The following is a 15,209-nucleotide window of genomic DNA, read 5'->3' on the forward strand; positions in this document are numbered from 1 at the left end:
AAACTTGATTGATCTCCTTCAAGTCCAGGTTCCCTGAAATGCTGCATTTGGACTTTCATCTTCGTTGTATGCTACTTCCATTCTTGGAAATAATCATCCCTCTTTTAATCAGCACTCTTATCTACTGATTGCATGGGACGAATAAATCCATGGTCTTTTTTAATTCATTAGTTAAATATATGAGCAGAGCTCTACAGGCATATAAAGGTAAACTGGAAAACTCACCTAGCATGATCAGAGGTCTCAATCGTACATAAAACATCCACTGTTAATGCACAGAGGTTGGGTATCTGGCCAACAGTCAGAATATTCTTTCCTTCAACCCACCACCCATGGAAGACAAGTATCTGGAGAGATATTTATTCTTCTCCAGCAAATATTGAAATAATACTTTCATGGCTTTACACTATCTTTCCCAGTCTGTACCAATCACCTTTATGGGGACTGTAGTCAAAATCTAGAGGCACAACCTGAGCCAAAACCAATTACCAATCCTCTAGTATTATACTATAACTTAAACCAATGAGAACCTGTTGAAATGGATGGATATTTGGAATGTATAAATACAACCAAGACATTGTACTGTCAAAAAATGATGATGAAATGTATCAACATACTTTTCTTTTATAGATATATTTGTATTTTAATCTGTTAATTTTCAATAAAGGTCTTTTTAAAAATAAAAAAAATAATATAATTTAAAAGAAGAGGTTAGGACACAACAATCTGGACAGAATTAAAACAAATGCAAATACCACAATCCTTTGCAGTATTCAATACATTTCCAGTTTATTTTGCAATAGTACCCATTATTAACTATATTGCAATACATTACAAAAATGTCAAAATAGGTCTTATCAATTTATAATTTAACTGGAATCTGAAACCATGAAGTGACATTCTTCTGCTATCTGAATATTTGTCTCTTTCAGTGGTTTTAGTTGTACATTTTGCCAATTGCATGTGAATAAATTAAGAAAGCTTGCTATCCAAGAAAACAGAATTTCCTGGCTCATGAGAAGAATTTGCTATGTTAAGACTGGTATCTATATACTGTAAATTAGATACATATGGAAAAATTAGCCTCTAAAGCTTTCAATGAATCTTCATAGGAATATATCACCAGACAAAGTTATAATAGTTTTAAATTGACAGAAGTTTAAAATCTTGATTGATTAAATGGTTAAAATGTTTTAATCCATTTATTACACAATCCAACAGCAAGCATAAAAATACTGCAATAATGTATTGTTTTATACTTAATAAAATAACCAAATAAACCTGCTATTTAACCACTGTTTTGTGGCTTCCATAGGATTGTTTAATATCCTCTTTTGATTCCAGCTGATATTTTAAAACATTCACTGTTTTAGTAAAGATAGTTTGCTTAGACCCTTGTCTTGAGGTGGCCATTGTTTTCAAATTTTTCTCAATGTGGTGTGAAGTTTAGCATTGCTAGAGAGAATATTGAAAGTTCTTGGCTCTCAGAAACTTCTGACTAAAAAAGCTAAATGGAACAAAATAATCTGGGGAATTGTGAGTCATCAATATTCAGCTTGAATGGGTCAATCCAGGTGGTACCCACACTGGCCTTAGTACGACTATGTAGTTCTATTTTTGCAAATTGGCCTGCAACAACAGTAAGCAGGAGGCTGCTGTTGCTCACTCTTGCTGCAGGCCGATGCATACGTCATTTTATTGCAGAGCAGAGGGACAAAACTTTAAAATAACACAAAAGCAAGGTCCAGCTGTGGAATCTGGCTCCAGTCCCTAATAATAAGGCTTCTGATTTAACTCTGTAATAGTCAGCTTACCTCATCTAATTGCCAACTGAAAACGGGAGTTTCTAGATGTGTCAGCCCACAATAATTCTGAATATGAAAATTGGCATATGGGTAACACAAGGAAAAGCCTGTAGAGATTCTCAGGTCATAGCTGTGCCAAAGGTACCTTTTTTCAGGGAGGCAACTGGACTTATTTTTTTCTTTGAAGACGTTTTGCTTCTCATCCAAGAAGCTTCTTCAGCTCACTATCCCACTATCTTGTCAGAGCTGAAGAAGCTTCTTGGATGGAAAGTGAAGCATCTTCAAAGAAAAAATAAGAAAGTCCAGTTGCCTCCTGGGGGAAAAAAAAGCACCTTTGGGGTAACACAAGGAAGTTTCTCCAAATTATGTCTAATTATGACCATGTTTATGACCATTAAAAAAGAACTTTTTCTAACAAAATAAATACACAAATAAAAATCATGAAGCGTAAAGTTTCACAAGTATAACACCTGTGCTTAGATATTTTCTCAAACTTCAGGGGGAGTTTGAATTGCTGTTTAGACTTAATGTCCTTCTGTGGAAAATATCTGATGATTCAATCAATGATGCAATGCATAGCTGTGACCTACATTTTAATTGGTGTCCTACATACAGTACCTCACCATTTCTTCAGAAATGACCCAGTTAGGCAAGCCATGATATTATGAAATATTTTTATACATATTGTCAGTGATTTGTTGTAGGAGCTATTCCTTTAACATTTTTATTGACCGTTCCTTGAAAATTGTGATGGTTTTTGCCAACTTATGGTTCCTATAAATGCTTTTTTGATTAAGAAATCTTCGAACAAATTTCACTGGGTTGAGCATATTTTGGAAGATAAGTTATTCATAAACAAGAGGGGCATCTGTTGCAAGCTCAAGACATGTAAATAGCAGACCTGGGAGAAAAGCTTGGATGAAATATCAAAGAGCTTGAGATACTGGATTCATGTGGGATTTGACATAGCATCTGTGAAGTAATAGCTACAAGTAAATATGAATCATTAAAAAGTTTATTATAACTACTCTCGGTGTTACTTCATTATCTAAATCAGTGTCTATCAACCTTAACAACTTTAAGCTGTATGGACTTCAACTCTCAGAATTTCCCAGCCAGCATGAATCATTAAAGAAGTTTCTTATAACTACTTTTAGTGTTACTTCATAAATTCCTAGAGTAGATAATGAAAGCTTAAATACTAAAAATGCAACAGTAGAATAATTGCTTCCAATCAGTAATACCACAATAAAAGAAAATTTGGGGGAGGGGGAAATCCAAGGCTCTTTTCACTATAATGTTTATAAGGGTTTCATGATAACACATTTGAAAGGAGGCAATTAATTTAAAGAGAAACGAAGCTGGAAAACTATTACCTCCAAAGTCTTAAATGTTCTGTGATTACTACCCAGAATAGAGAACCTATTTTTATATTAACAAACTAACTTATTAGACCCTGTTATTCAAATTGCCAGGAAAATTTTAGGTCTCTCTCTCTCTCACACACACACGTTACAGATAAGCTTTGTTATTACAGTAAAAGCCTTTTCTCCCACTGAAAAAGTTGATGTTGATAATGAACAGCAAGTTGGTTGAGACAAGAGCTCAAAAATGGCTTGCAGGGGACCTGGTACGTTTACCAGGTTAAAAAATGCAGAATGTAAGTAGACATCCTGTATCTTCTATCTTCTATCTATATATATAAAAGTGAAATACCACTCACGCATCATCACAAAATCTCCAGAACCATAAAGCCTACAAAATTGAAATTTGGCACATATGTTCCTCTTGGCTTCTAGGTGCTCACTATGAAAGGATTTTTCAAAATGACCATCAGAGCATTAGTATTTCCTATATTATTATTAACATGCTCTGATGCTAAGGAAATCTACTCTCCCTCCCCACCTGAAAAGAAATCTGTTCCAAATGCAAAACACAAGCAGAGTAGAGGATTTTCAGTTTCAGTTTCATATCACCAAGCAGCTTTAGTACAGAACAGTTGAGCTAAGCCAGGCCCAGGCTCCTTGCAGTCTCCTTGCTCACACAGCAAATACTGTTTCAGTTTCCAAACAGCTCTCAACTCTCTCACATACTGACAGGACGCTAGCCAGATGAATACCGATGGATGCTGGTAGGGAGAGGCAGAATTTTCCCCCCTTATTTTCCTCCCCAAAAACTAAGCCTGACCACATAGTTTTGTAGTGAAGCATAGGTATTGAGCTAGTTTAATAATGTATGCGTTTCGCATCATTGAAGCCTATGGCAACTTTTGGAAAGGTTGTAGGTTATACTCAGTGCTACTAGCTATCATCAATTGTGCATTCCATTTTTAAGACTGATGCATTTTTAAACTATAACTAAACCTGAGCTAAGAAAGACAGATCCACTGGGGGAAAGATGGCTTCTGATCTTTGAACAACATTAGTGTTCCTAAAAATCAAAGAACAAATTTTCATCATTTTCTCAATTTACTTTCACCAAAGTTTATCACGTGACTATTAGAATTTATACAAGATGGTTGTAAATATCTGGATCCTTCTTTTTAGGAGAAAAAACTGGTTCAGAGGATCAGTGCCGCTTGTTCAGCTTCTCTAGGGCGTGCCTTACAGGCCTTGGCAGTAAATGATAAGGTCAAACAGACTTCATGAAAATCAGTTTTCAAAGTGCTGAGCAAAGAAGCAGAGAGAATGTGAAAAACTGTGGTGGCAAACACACACATACAGTTAAGATAATTGTGATGAATTGGGATAGGTAGCTTTGAAATGAATATTAGTATGAAAAACAAAATACAGTAAAATTGAGGCTGTGGTGGTAAACTGCAGTTAGGAAAAACTGAACGAATCAGCAGGCCTGACCACGTTTCTTATCCATCCAACAGTGTCAGCAGAATTAACCAGCAATTAAAAATCTTGATTGTTTGAAACCTTAACAAAAAAGATGATATAAATAGGTACAGTTGGAAAGGAAAAGTAACACTTACCGCCAGTAGTACGAAATACAGCCAAGCTAAATTCCTGAACTTTCTATAGTAGAAAGCAAAACTAGTAAACCAGCAGTACTAAAACAAGCAGACTTCATTGCAGACTTCATTCACACTTTTAAATTCTGTGTTCAGTTATAGCAAGAAAAGTCAATATGGGCTGCATTTGTTCCACATTTTTTTGGAATCACGTCCACATCAGCTACTATAAAAACAAATGAGACTCTCAAGCAGTCCCAGTGTTGCCACCTAGTCTTTTTTCTTCACCTCATCCCCAGATTTGCATTCTTTCTGTTTCTCTAAGGGTTCCAAAAGATATATTAGGTTCACCTTTTACCAACAACTTTTTATCTTCTCAACAGCACTGTCAAATATTTATACTGAAAACAAAACAACTGACTACATATCTTCTCAGCCCTGCTTCCAAACTGCTTCCCAAAGTGAGCTTCACCAGTGAGTGAGGTCTTACATTTGGTTTTCCTCAGTTCTTGTTAGGCAATATCCAAAAGGAACAAAATTTCTGACCCAAAATTTCTGACCTGACCCAGTACTCACTTTAATTTTGCCTAATATCAATGAGCTATGTGTATCAAATTTATCCTAATCAGAAATAATGCAGGTCTTCTTGAAATGTGCAAAACAATCTTGAGATTTAAAATTAAAATAGCAAATTATTGAGAGCCAGTTTTGTCTAATGGTTAAGGCAGGGATGTCAAACATGCGTCGTCACAGCGGCATCACGTGATGTATCATCACTTTTCCCCCCTTCGCTAAACCGGGCATGGCATGGCCAGCATGTGACACATCCGGGCTGGCCCACAGGCCGCAAGTTTAACTGCCTTAGCTGTGGAAACCAGCTGAGTGACTTTGAGTCAATAACTTTTTCTCAGCTTAATCCACCTGTCTGGGTGTTGTTACAGTATGAGAAAAATAGGAGAAAGAAGGTATATTGGATATATTTGGTGCATTATTTCTAAAAATAGTAAGGGGTAAAAAATAAATAAATAGTAAAATCTATCCATGGTGTTGGATTGTATATCCTATCCTCAGTTCAACTGATACTATATCTGCAGAATTTGGCTATATCTACGTTAAATTTTCTGAGTATTTTCATTTCTTCACCACTGAATGTTATCAGAACTCTCTGTGAATCCTATTATATATAAAAGGAGCCTAAATGAACAAATAGCACCAAAATTCAGTAGTCATTTCATTTATTTTATAAATATTGTCATACAAGAGATGTTCCAGTGTGAAAAAGTAATTATTCCCCTAGTTCAATCAGTTCAATTAAGGTGATAATTAGGGACAGTTGTGTAGTTATTGAGTCAGGATAGTTGGAGCCAAGCAGGCTCTATGTAAATCTCACAAATTCACAAGCTCTTCTCATCATTATTACAATTTCCTATATGGAATCTAAACACATACTATGTCCTGCTAAAAAGACATTTCTGACTTTAAAAAGTCCTTGATACCTATCAGTTTGGATTACAAATCCATTTCTTAAGTTCTGAGACCCAATTAGTTTGCAGGCAGAGGCATAATCTTGAAATGACAATAATTTGGTACAAAGAAGCTTCCCAAGAATGTCTATCTAAATCACAAAGTTAAAACCACTACCCCATTTACAGATCTCTAGGCTTGGCTTGTCCTGATTGTCAATGTTCATGACCCCCACCATCAGAAAAGGACAAAGTAAAGAAATGAGATTCATGGAAGCAAAAGAAGGCTGAAGTTATTGCTAAGAAAAACACTGATGTTCAACTCAAGTTTGCTAGTAACATTTGGATTACTCTTCCTATTTTTGGAGGAATGTTCAATGCAAGATAGTCAAAATCAAAATATTTTGGGCAACCTAGATATCACTATGTTTAGCAGAAAATAAAGAACCCATTCTTCAATAAGAACCTTGTGCCAAAATCTTAAGTGTGAAAGGAGGTAATAGCATTCTCAGGACCTGCAATTTGTCATAGTTAAAGAAAGCATGAATTTTATTCTACATATTAGAGAATTCTACAGAAGAATGTAAGGCCATGAGTCAAGGTCATGATGATTGTAAACATACAAAAAGGGGAATATCTGCAAAAAAACAGAAACAGTGTTTTGTAACAACCAAGTCAAAGTCAAAAACTATACTTCATAGAAATGTGGTAGGATCTAAAAGCAGCAGATCATATTAAGCAGTGGTAGGATTCAAATTTTTAACAACCAGTTCTGTGGGGATGGCTTAGGTGGTGGGCCTGGCTTGGTGATCATGTTATTGTCTGGGTGTGGCCAACAGAATATCACTCACATCGAGGCACGCATCTCCTTGTTTGGCCTCTCATGACTATGGGGATGCTGCAACAGTCGTAAGTGTGAAAAATGGTCATAAGTCACTTTTTTCAGTGCCGTTGTAACTTTGAATGGTCACTCCACATAAGCAAAGTACCAGCAAAGGAGAAAAAAAAACCTCCAAAGAAGTTCCTGAGACAGGAAGAATGTCTTGCCAAGAATGTAATAAGGGTTAATGGAGAGGCAGGTTCTGTAAGCAACACCAGAATGTTTCCTTCCTGCCTTCCTTACAGGATTAGGCCAGTAATTTCTTCTAACAACCGGTTCTCCGAACTGCTTAGAATGTTAACAACCGGTTCTAGCGAATAGGTGCGAACTGGTAGAATCCCACCCCTGATATTAAGCCTCCCACCCCCATTCCAGATGTTACTGAGTTGAAGTAGCTCACTGTAGATGACTGGGCTATGGAAGATTCATACAAAGTAGGTGTGATTGATTCACCATTAATTACAACAAGTTTTTAGAACAGTTATTACTGATAAAGGTTAAATAAGGAGGGGAAAGACAGGCATTTGATATGGTAAACAGAGAAGTACTATGGTACTTAAAATAGAACCTAGACCAGTGGTGGCTAACCTTTTTGGGCTCCTGTGCCAAAAATTGTGCTTGTCAGCATGCACGCACTCACGTGCCAGCACCCAGAATGCAATACATGCCCCCTCTCCCCACGCCCCCTGCGTATGCACATGCAATCCCTTCCGCCTTACTTGCACTGAGCCTCACAGCTGATTTTTGGGCTGGTTTGAGGCCTTTTCGGCCTCCCAGAGGCTTGAAAAAAGCCTCTGCAAGGCTTTTCAGGCCGCATTATAGGCCCATTTTGTCACTTCCGGTATTACAGGGCCTATAATTTATCTTGAAAAGCCTTGCAGAGGATTTTTCCAAGCCTCTGGGAGGCCGAAAAAGGCCTCAAACCAACTGGAAAAAAAATAAGCTGTGAGGCGCACACATGTGCAGTGAGGTAAATTTGCCTGTGGCTGACATGTCAGCACAAGTGGCTCTGCGTGCAATAGGTTCGCCATCATGGATGACTGCTGGCTTTGATTAAAGACTTTTACACAAGTACATGTTTGAGGGTGTGGTATGGGGTGTGGTATGGGGCTCTGACTAACAGGATTCACACAAATAAAGGTGTAAGACAAGAGTGTATCCTGGCCCCATTATTATTTAGTTTATATATCAATGACTTGTCAGGGTTAATGAAGGATCCCACGGTATATATGCCTACAATTCTAAATACATACGGCAACAGCTTGCTCTATACTGATGATATGATTTTATTATCGTTTCCACAAGTAGGATTACATACACTATTAAGAAGATTCAGTGGTTAGATGGCCTAGATATTGGTATCTGGATAGAGATCTGTTTAACATTCATATTTTATTATGTTTTTAATTTATGTCATACCATACACTAAATAAATAAATGGATTGGGTTACAATACACATTAATTGATACTTTTAGACTTTTCAACTTAAAACTGATCCATATCTTCAATATTCCACAAAAGAAATCAAATAGCTCTCATATTTAGTCAACATATTTTATTTATCCACAATGTTCTTCCAATGTCACTTGTTTTGAGCTAATTTAACATTTACCTAAGCTGGTTAATTCATCAAATACATTGACTAAAGTAAGACATTTAATCATCCAAAAATCATTACTGAGTTGGCAACTCTGCACTGTAATTAATGTTAGCTCCTGCAGAAAGTTAGATTTAGCTTTTTATTATTTAACACTAAAAAGAAGTTCGTATGAAGTGCAATTAGCGAGTCTTAAAAACTTCATTTACACAAAAATTAGGTATGAAATTCCATCTATGGTATCTTATAAAGTGAGCTCTGTGCATGGGAAATCTAGGTTTCTTTTGTTAAAAACACTAACATTATGTGCTTTTTAAATTACTGCTGATTTTTTTGACTTTTTTCTGCAAGCATTCAAAAAGCACTATCTTTAAAGGAATTCATTTCTATTTCTTCAGAGTGAAAGTGGCTTTTTGAAAGTTTTTCGAAGACACCTTCTACAACAATAAATATATATTTATTTATATTTATATATATGAAGCTGTAAATGAGAAAGCATAATCATGAATTTAGAATTTTTGGTAATTATAGATGCATAAATTACATTTAAAAGTAAATGAATCAGCAATCTTTGCTGAAACATAATAATTTTTTTAAAAAAGTTATCTGGGGATCTGAGCTATTTCAAAGCTTATATGATAATCTAAATACTTTAAAAAAAACTTGTATTTTAGAAGAGCACAGTAATAACTGTAAATAGCTTTTCTTTTTTCTTTGTATTTTTGCAAAATAAAGCCTCTCTTTTTCTCCATCAATCTATTCTGCAAGCTTTTCTTAGTATTCAAGACTGTATTTTCTGGAGATACTAGCCGGCATGTAAAAGAGTGTGTGTGTGTGTGTGTGTGTGTGTGTGTGTGTTGAAAAAATACCTTATATAGGTTTAAATGCATAAATAAAGTTGAAGTGTAAGTTATGAAAATTTAATTAACATAATTCTGTATCAATATATACCAAATGTACTTTTCACAGATCTCATAAACTTAGATAAATTCTATGAGATACTATGAATTTAGAAAATATACTGTACACTTTTCTACCCTTCCTGGGTTCTCTGTACAATATTCATGCCATATCAAGTATACTGCTAAAATTTCCCATGTTAAATTATTGCTTTATTGTGAAAAAAGGGGTACTATTCAATTTTGGCATTAGATAAGCCCTAATAATCAAATTATGTTGGAAAAGAAGGCTGCAACCATACAAGATTTCAATATATCTTTATTACATGTGTGAACTGAAATATTCTGTGCAACGCAACTGCTTTCTCTGAAATTTACAAGTCTACCTTTTATAGACCTCTTAGAAGAAAAGAGAGGGTGCAGCCCATCTATGGCAAACTAACTCTAGTCAGTCTTACTTCTGGGAAGTGTTACAAAGAATGGGAGACAGGGCATAGATGCCAAACTAGTGAACCCTGAGTGAATTTTATCTTAAAACCAAGAGTTGGATAACAGATGGTCTAGAAGTCCTTTTAGTGCTCACTGTAATCATAAAATATTTCTGAGAATAGATTTAATGAACATTCAGCCATATTCTTATACTTAATATGTTTTTCATACTGATGTATTTGTCACACTAATGTGTGCCTCAACATTCCTAGAGATATGCATTCCTTAGTAAAGCGTCCTCCTTAGGGAAATGTTCAAACCAGCACCTGCATTTCCTGTATCAGATGAGGAGAGCACACCTTTCTCCTTCTGTCCTGCCCACTTTTTACAGAGGTATAATTGAGAGCATTTTAACAAACTGCATCACTGTTTGGTTTGATGGCAGCGGTGCCTCAGTTAGAAAGACCATTCAGAGTGTGGTAAGAACAGCTGAGAAGATTATAGGAAGTTTGCTTCCTGCTATTCAGGATACTGCTTATAAGTGCTATGTGCTTAGAGCTCAAAGCATTGCTAGAGACCCCACACACCTACTTCACGGTCTGTTTCTGTTGCTCCCCTCTGGGAGGAGGTTTCAAGGTATTTATAGCAGGACTACCCAATTCGGTAACAACTTTCTTCCCTATGCCATCCATCTGGTAAACTCGCAGGATTTGTTTTTCTCGCTGTGTACATGTATACATCTGAACTAGACTGTTGTTTTCTCTGTGTCATATATGTGGGTATATGCATAATTTTGTATTTATTTATTTTATTATTATTATTTGTCCTGTTTATATAGTATATATTGGAGGTGGTGATCCTTTGAGAGCTGTATGCAATGAAATTCCATTTTAATGTATGCCAATTAGTGTACATTCAAAGTGACAATAAAGTTATTCACAGTCTAAGTCTAGGATATGGATTAATATTTTTAAATGCATGAAGAAACATAAATACAAACAGGAATGGTTATTTCTGAGGAATTATTACAGAAGACGCTAATGTCCCTGTGTTTTTATTTGCCTGTAAAACACTAATATAGTTTTCAACATACTATTGAATGACATTTTTGTGATTGAAAATCCTAGTTCAGTTTAAGTTATTGTACAATATGTCAATACATTTGGGATATTTATAGAGGTTCTTAAATGTCAGTATAGCTTAAAATGAAAATGGAAAATTGGATACGGAAAAATTCTGCCTTCAGATCTTTGTTTAATGAATGGACATTTCTGTAGCTGGTGGGTGACTTATGAAGTGATGGAGAAATTCAATTTTCGTAGTTTTTACATCTCATTTGCTTTTTGACATCTAATCTATTCTATACTTCAACAGTTGAACGTACAAACAGGGAAAATTACATTTGATACTTGCCTTTATTGTTCACTTGGGAAATAATTCCCTAAAAGAATGTTTAGCTATTTATAAATATAACATAACTTACAAAATATATTTCATTCACTTAATTTTTCTTTTTCTATTTCTTTCTTATAAACTTGTAAATAAGTTAAGTTCATAAATACATATGGATTCAGGCAACAATATACGCTTTTCTTGTGGGTTGGGACAAACTGCAGAACAACACAGAAATACACACACAGATTATCAAGGTAGGTTATTAACAGAGGGGGGGATATACATAGTGCAACATACCCCTTCTTTTAAGCCTCACCCTACATGATTGGATACTTTGGTCTCCCACTGCAAGATTGTTGCCATGTCTATATGTAATAAGACCACAACCATCATGCTGATGGATGAGTTTGCAGACTTTCCAGGTATGACTAAGACCAATTAATGGGACACAGCCTTTTCAAAAATTTGTCCATCTGTCTTTCAGCTTCTATAGTAGCTGTAACACCAAAGTCAGGAAAAGGGATAGTCAACAATAATTCATGAGGCCACTCAGTGGCCAGAAGCATTGATCAGGAGCTCTGTGTCAGAGCCCTGTGTGTGAACTTGAACCACAGATACAAGCTATTCTTGCTATTGAGGTACTAAGTAGCTGCTGCTTGGGTGACTTCAATCTTTATGTCTTATGTGTGGAGTCCAGAAGGACTTGAGGAATGATAGTTTCCATGTCAACCAATAACCATATAGGTCCCAGCTTAGATTAAACCCTTCCAAGATATAGTTCTATTTATGCATAGACAATTGACTTATTTAAGATTTTGGTCTTGATGTGTATTTTTGTTTGGAAATATAATATTCTGCCTTTTTAATATTTCCTAGAATATTTCATTTTTCTAGGAGAGGGATGGGTTTTTACTTCCAACAGAAGCAACATACCTTGACTACTTTAAAGCTCATTGGTAAAACGCATTCGTTATTCCTAGACTTAATTTCTTCCAAGCCGAAGAACAATTGAGAAGGAATTTTGTTTGAAACCCTGGAAAGGCAAATGTGCACATGAAGTAATGGCTTATGAGCCATTTGCTTTGAATAGGAACTATAGGAAACATTTCAAAAGTTGGCTTATGCTGAGCCAGATTCAGTTTGCAGATTCCAAGTTGCCTTGTCACACCCTCTGGTCCCAAATCTCTTCCTTAATAACAAAAATATTATGTTCAAACTCTCCATTGAGAGTTAACACTCACATTTCTATTATGCTGGCACAGAAGAGCATTTCCATTATGTGCACTATTTACTGTATTCTTGCAGAAGGATACAGAAAGTTTCCATTCTGTGGAAAATTGGCACGGCTGCCTTGTTTACAGCAAGGAAAGGTAACAATTATAAAAAAAGAGAGGGGGGAGTAAAACCACCATCAGTGTTATGTGTTTATATATCTATTCATTCAGTTGTGATTGGACTGAGGCAACAATGCCAAGTTAATTCCAACTTGCCACCTTCATATCAATAGGAAAAAGCACACAAAACCAATTCTTTTTCATAAACCACTCTGCTCAAGTGGAAAATGGTGTTAATGCCAAATTCCAGAATCCATTGACTGGATTAGATTGCTGCTGTATAGATGGAATGGCAGTGCTGAAGCACCCTATCGAAGCCAAGTCCTTGCTTATAGAATTGGCAGCATACCATTTTCAAGCATTGTAGGGCTTTCCATGCCAAAAGACAAATGGAGAGATTTGCCAACTTTTTTTTGCTCATTCTTAACTTTGCTAACTGTATTCACAAAGATATCATGGCTAATCATATTCTTCAAAACCTACCATAATGCTTTTTAATTATTTATCCTGAATATATTTGGCTTTGCTCTAATGATCTATTATATTTATTTCTATATATTATTCTAGATTATTCAAGACATGGCAATGCAACCATAGATAGAAAACTGTAATACCCTGCAAGAGCTCCCATAGGAGTTACACTTTAATAGCACTCTGGGTTTGATTGGTTAAGTCAGAGTTTCCCAACGAGGTGTTGTCCAGATATATCGTACCATATCTTTCTTGTGCTGTCCCACCTGAAAACCATCACGGATCCACTGTTAGATTCCATCAGTTTGCATACCAAGCAAATAGATCGACAGATGATGCTGTTAGCATGGCTCTGCATTACATCCTACAACACCTTGAATCTCCAAATACCTATGTAAGGGTCCTCTTTGTAGACTTCAGTTCAGCATTCAATACAATACACTCTTCTAAGTAAATTAAACCAACTAGCGGTACCTGAACACACTTGTAAGTGGATCATAAGCTTCCTAACAGACAGGAAGCAGCAGGTGAAGCTAGGCAGAATCACATCCGATACATGTACAATCAGCACAGGTCCCCCCCAAGGCTGTGTACTATCTCCACTTCTCTTCTCCCTATATGCCAATGACTGCATCTCAAACGATCCATCTGTTAAAATACTGAAGTTTGCTGATGACACAACAGTGATTGGTTTCATTTGAGACAACGATGAATCTGCATACAGACAGGAGTTTATACAACTTGCCTCATGGTGTAACTGGAACAATCCGGAACTGAACACATTCAAAACCATAGAAATGGTGGTAGACTTTAGAAGAAACCCTCCCATACTACCACCTCTTACAATACCAGACAACACAGTATCAACAGTAGAGACCTTCAAATTTCTAGGTTCTACTATATCACATGACCTAAAATGGACACCTAACATCAAAAACGTCATCAAAAAAGCACAGCAAAGAATGGTCTTTCTGCGTCAACTCAGAAAGCTCAAACTGCCCAAGGAGCTGCTGATACAGATCTACAGAGGAATTATTGAGTCTATCATCTGTACCTCTATAACTGTCTGGTTTGGTTCTGCAACCCAACAGGACAGACACAGACTTCAGAGGATATTTAGGACTGCAGAAAAAACAATTACTACCAACCTGCCTTCAATCAAGGACCTGTATACTGCACGAGTCAAAAAGAGGACTGTGAAAATATTTACAGACCCTTCACATCCCGGACATAAACTGTTTCAACTCCTTCCCTCAAAACGACACTATAGAGCACTGCACACCAGAACAACTAGACACAAGAACAGTTTTTCCCCGAATGCCATCACTCTGCTAAACAAATAATTCCCTCAACACTGTTCAACTATTACAAAGTCTGTACTACTATTACTGCTAATCTTCTCATCACTCCTTATCGCCCATCCCCTCCCACTTGTGATTGTAAGACTGTAACTTTGTCCCTTGTATCCTTATGATTTATATTGACTGTTTCCTAGTATGATTTGATTGTTGATTGTAGCCTATGACTATCATTAAGTGTTGTACATTATGATTCTTGATTCTTAACGAATGTATCTTTTCTTTATGTATACTGAGAATATTTACACCAAGACAAATTCCTTGTGTTCAATCACACTTGGCCAATATTCTATTCTATTCTATTCTATTCTATTCTATTCTATTCTATTCTATTCTATTCTATTCTATTCTATTCTCCTTAGGCAACTGTTAAATCAGGAAAGTGCTACATTAGGAAAAATTGTATTAAACTACCATCTCCAAAAGGATTAATTTAGATCTGAGTATGAATGCATGCAAATAATGTTATGATAATTCTATAATTGTTATAAAGGTTCACACCAGAGTAATGTTATTCACAGCCAGTATAAACAGCAAAGGCTTCATAGAAATGGTGGCTAAAGCCTTAAATTTTTCCAACACACTCAAAGCATCTTGAGTACATTGCTGTTTCCTTAT

Source organism: Notechis scutatus, chromosome 5 (assembly GCF_049901735.1).
Source record: "Notechis scutatus isolate UNSWTSFEM ecotype Mainland chromosome 5, rNotScu1.2, whole genome shotgun sequence".
NCBI classification, from domain to species: domain Eukaryota; kingdom Metazoa; phylum Chordata; class Lepidosauria; order Squamata; family Elapidae; genus Notechis; species Notechis scutatus.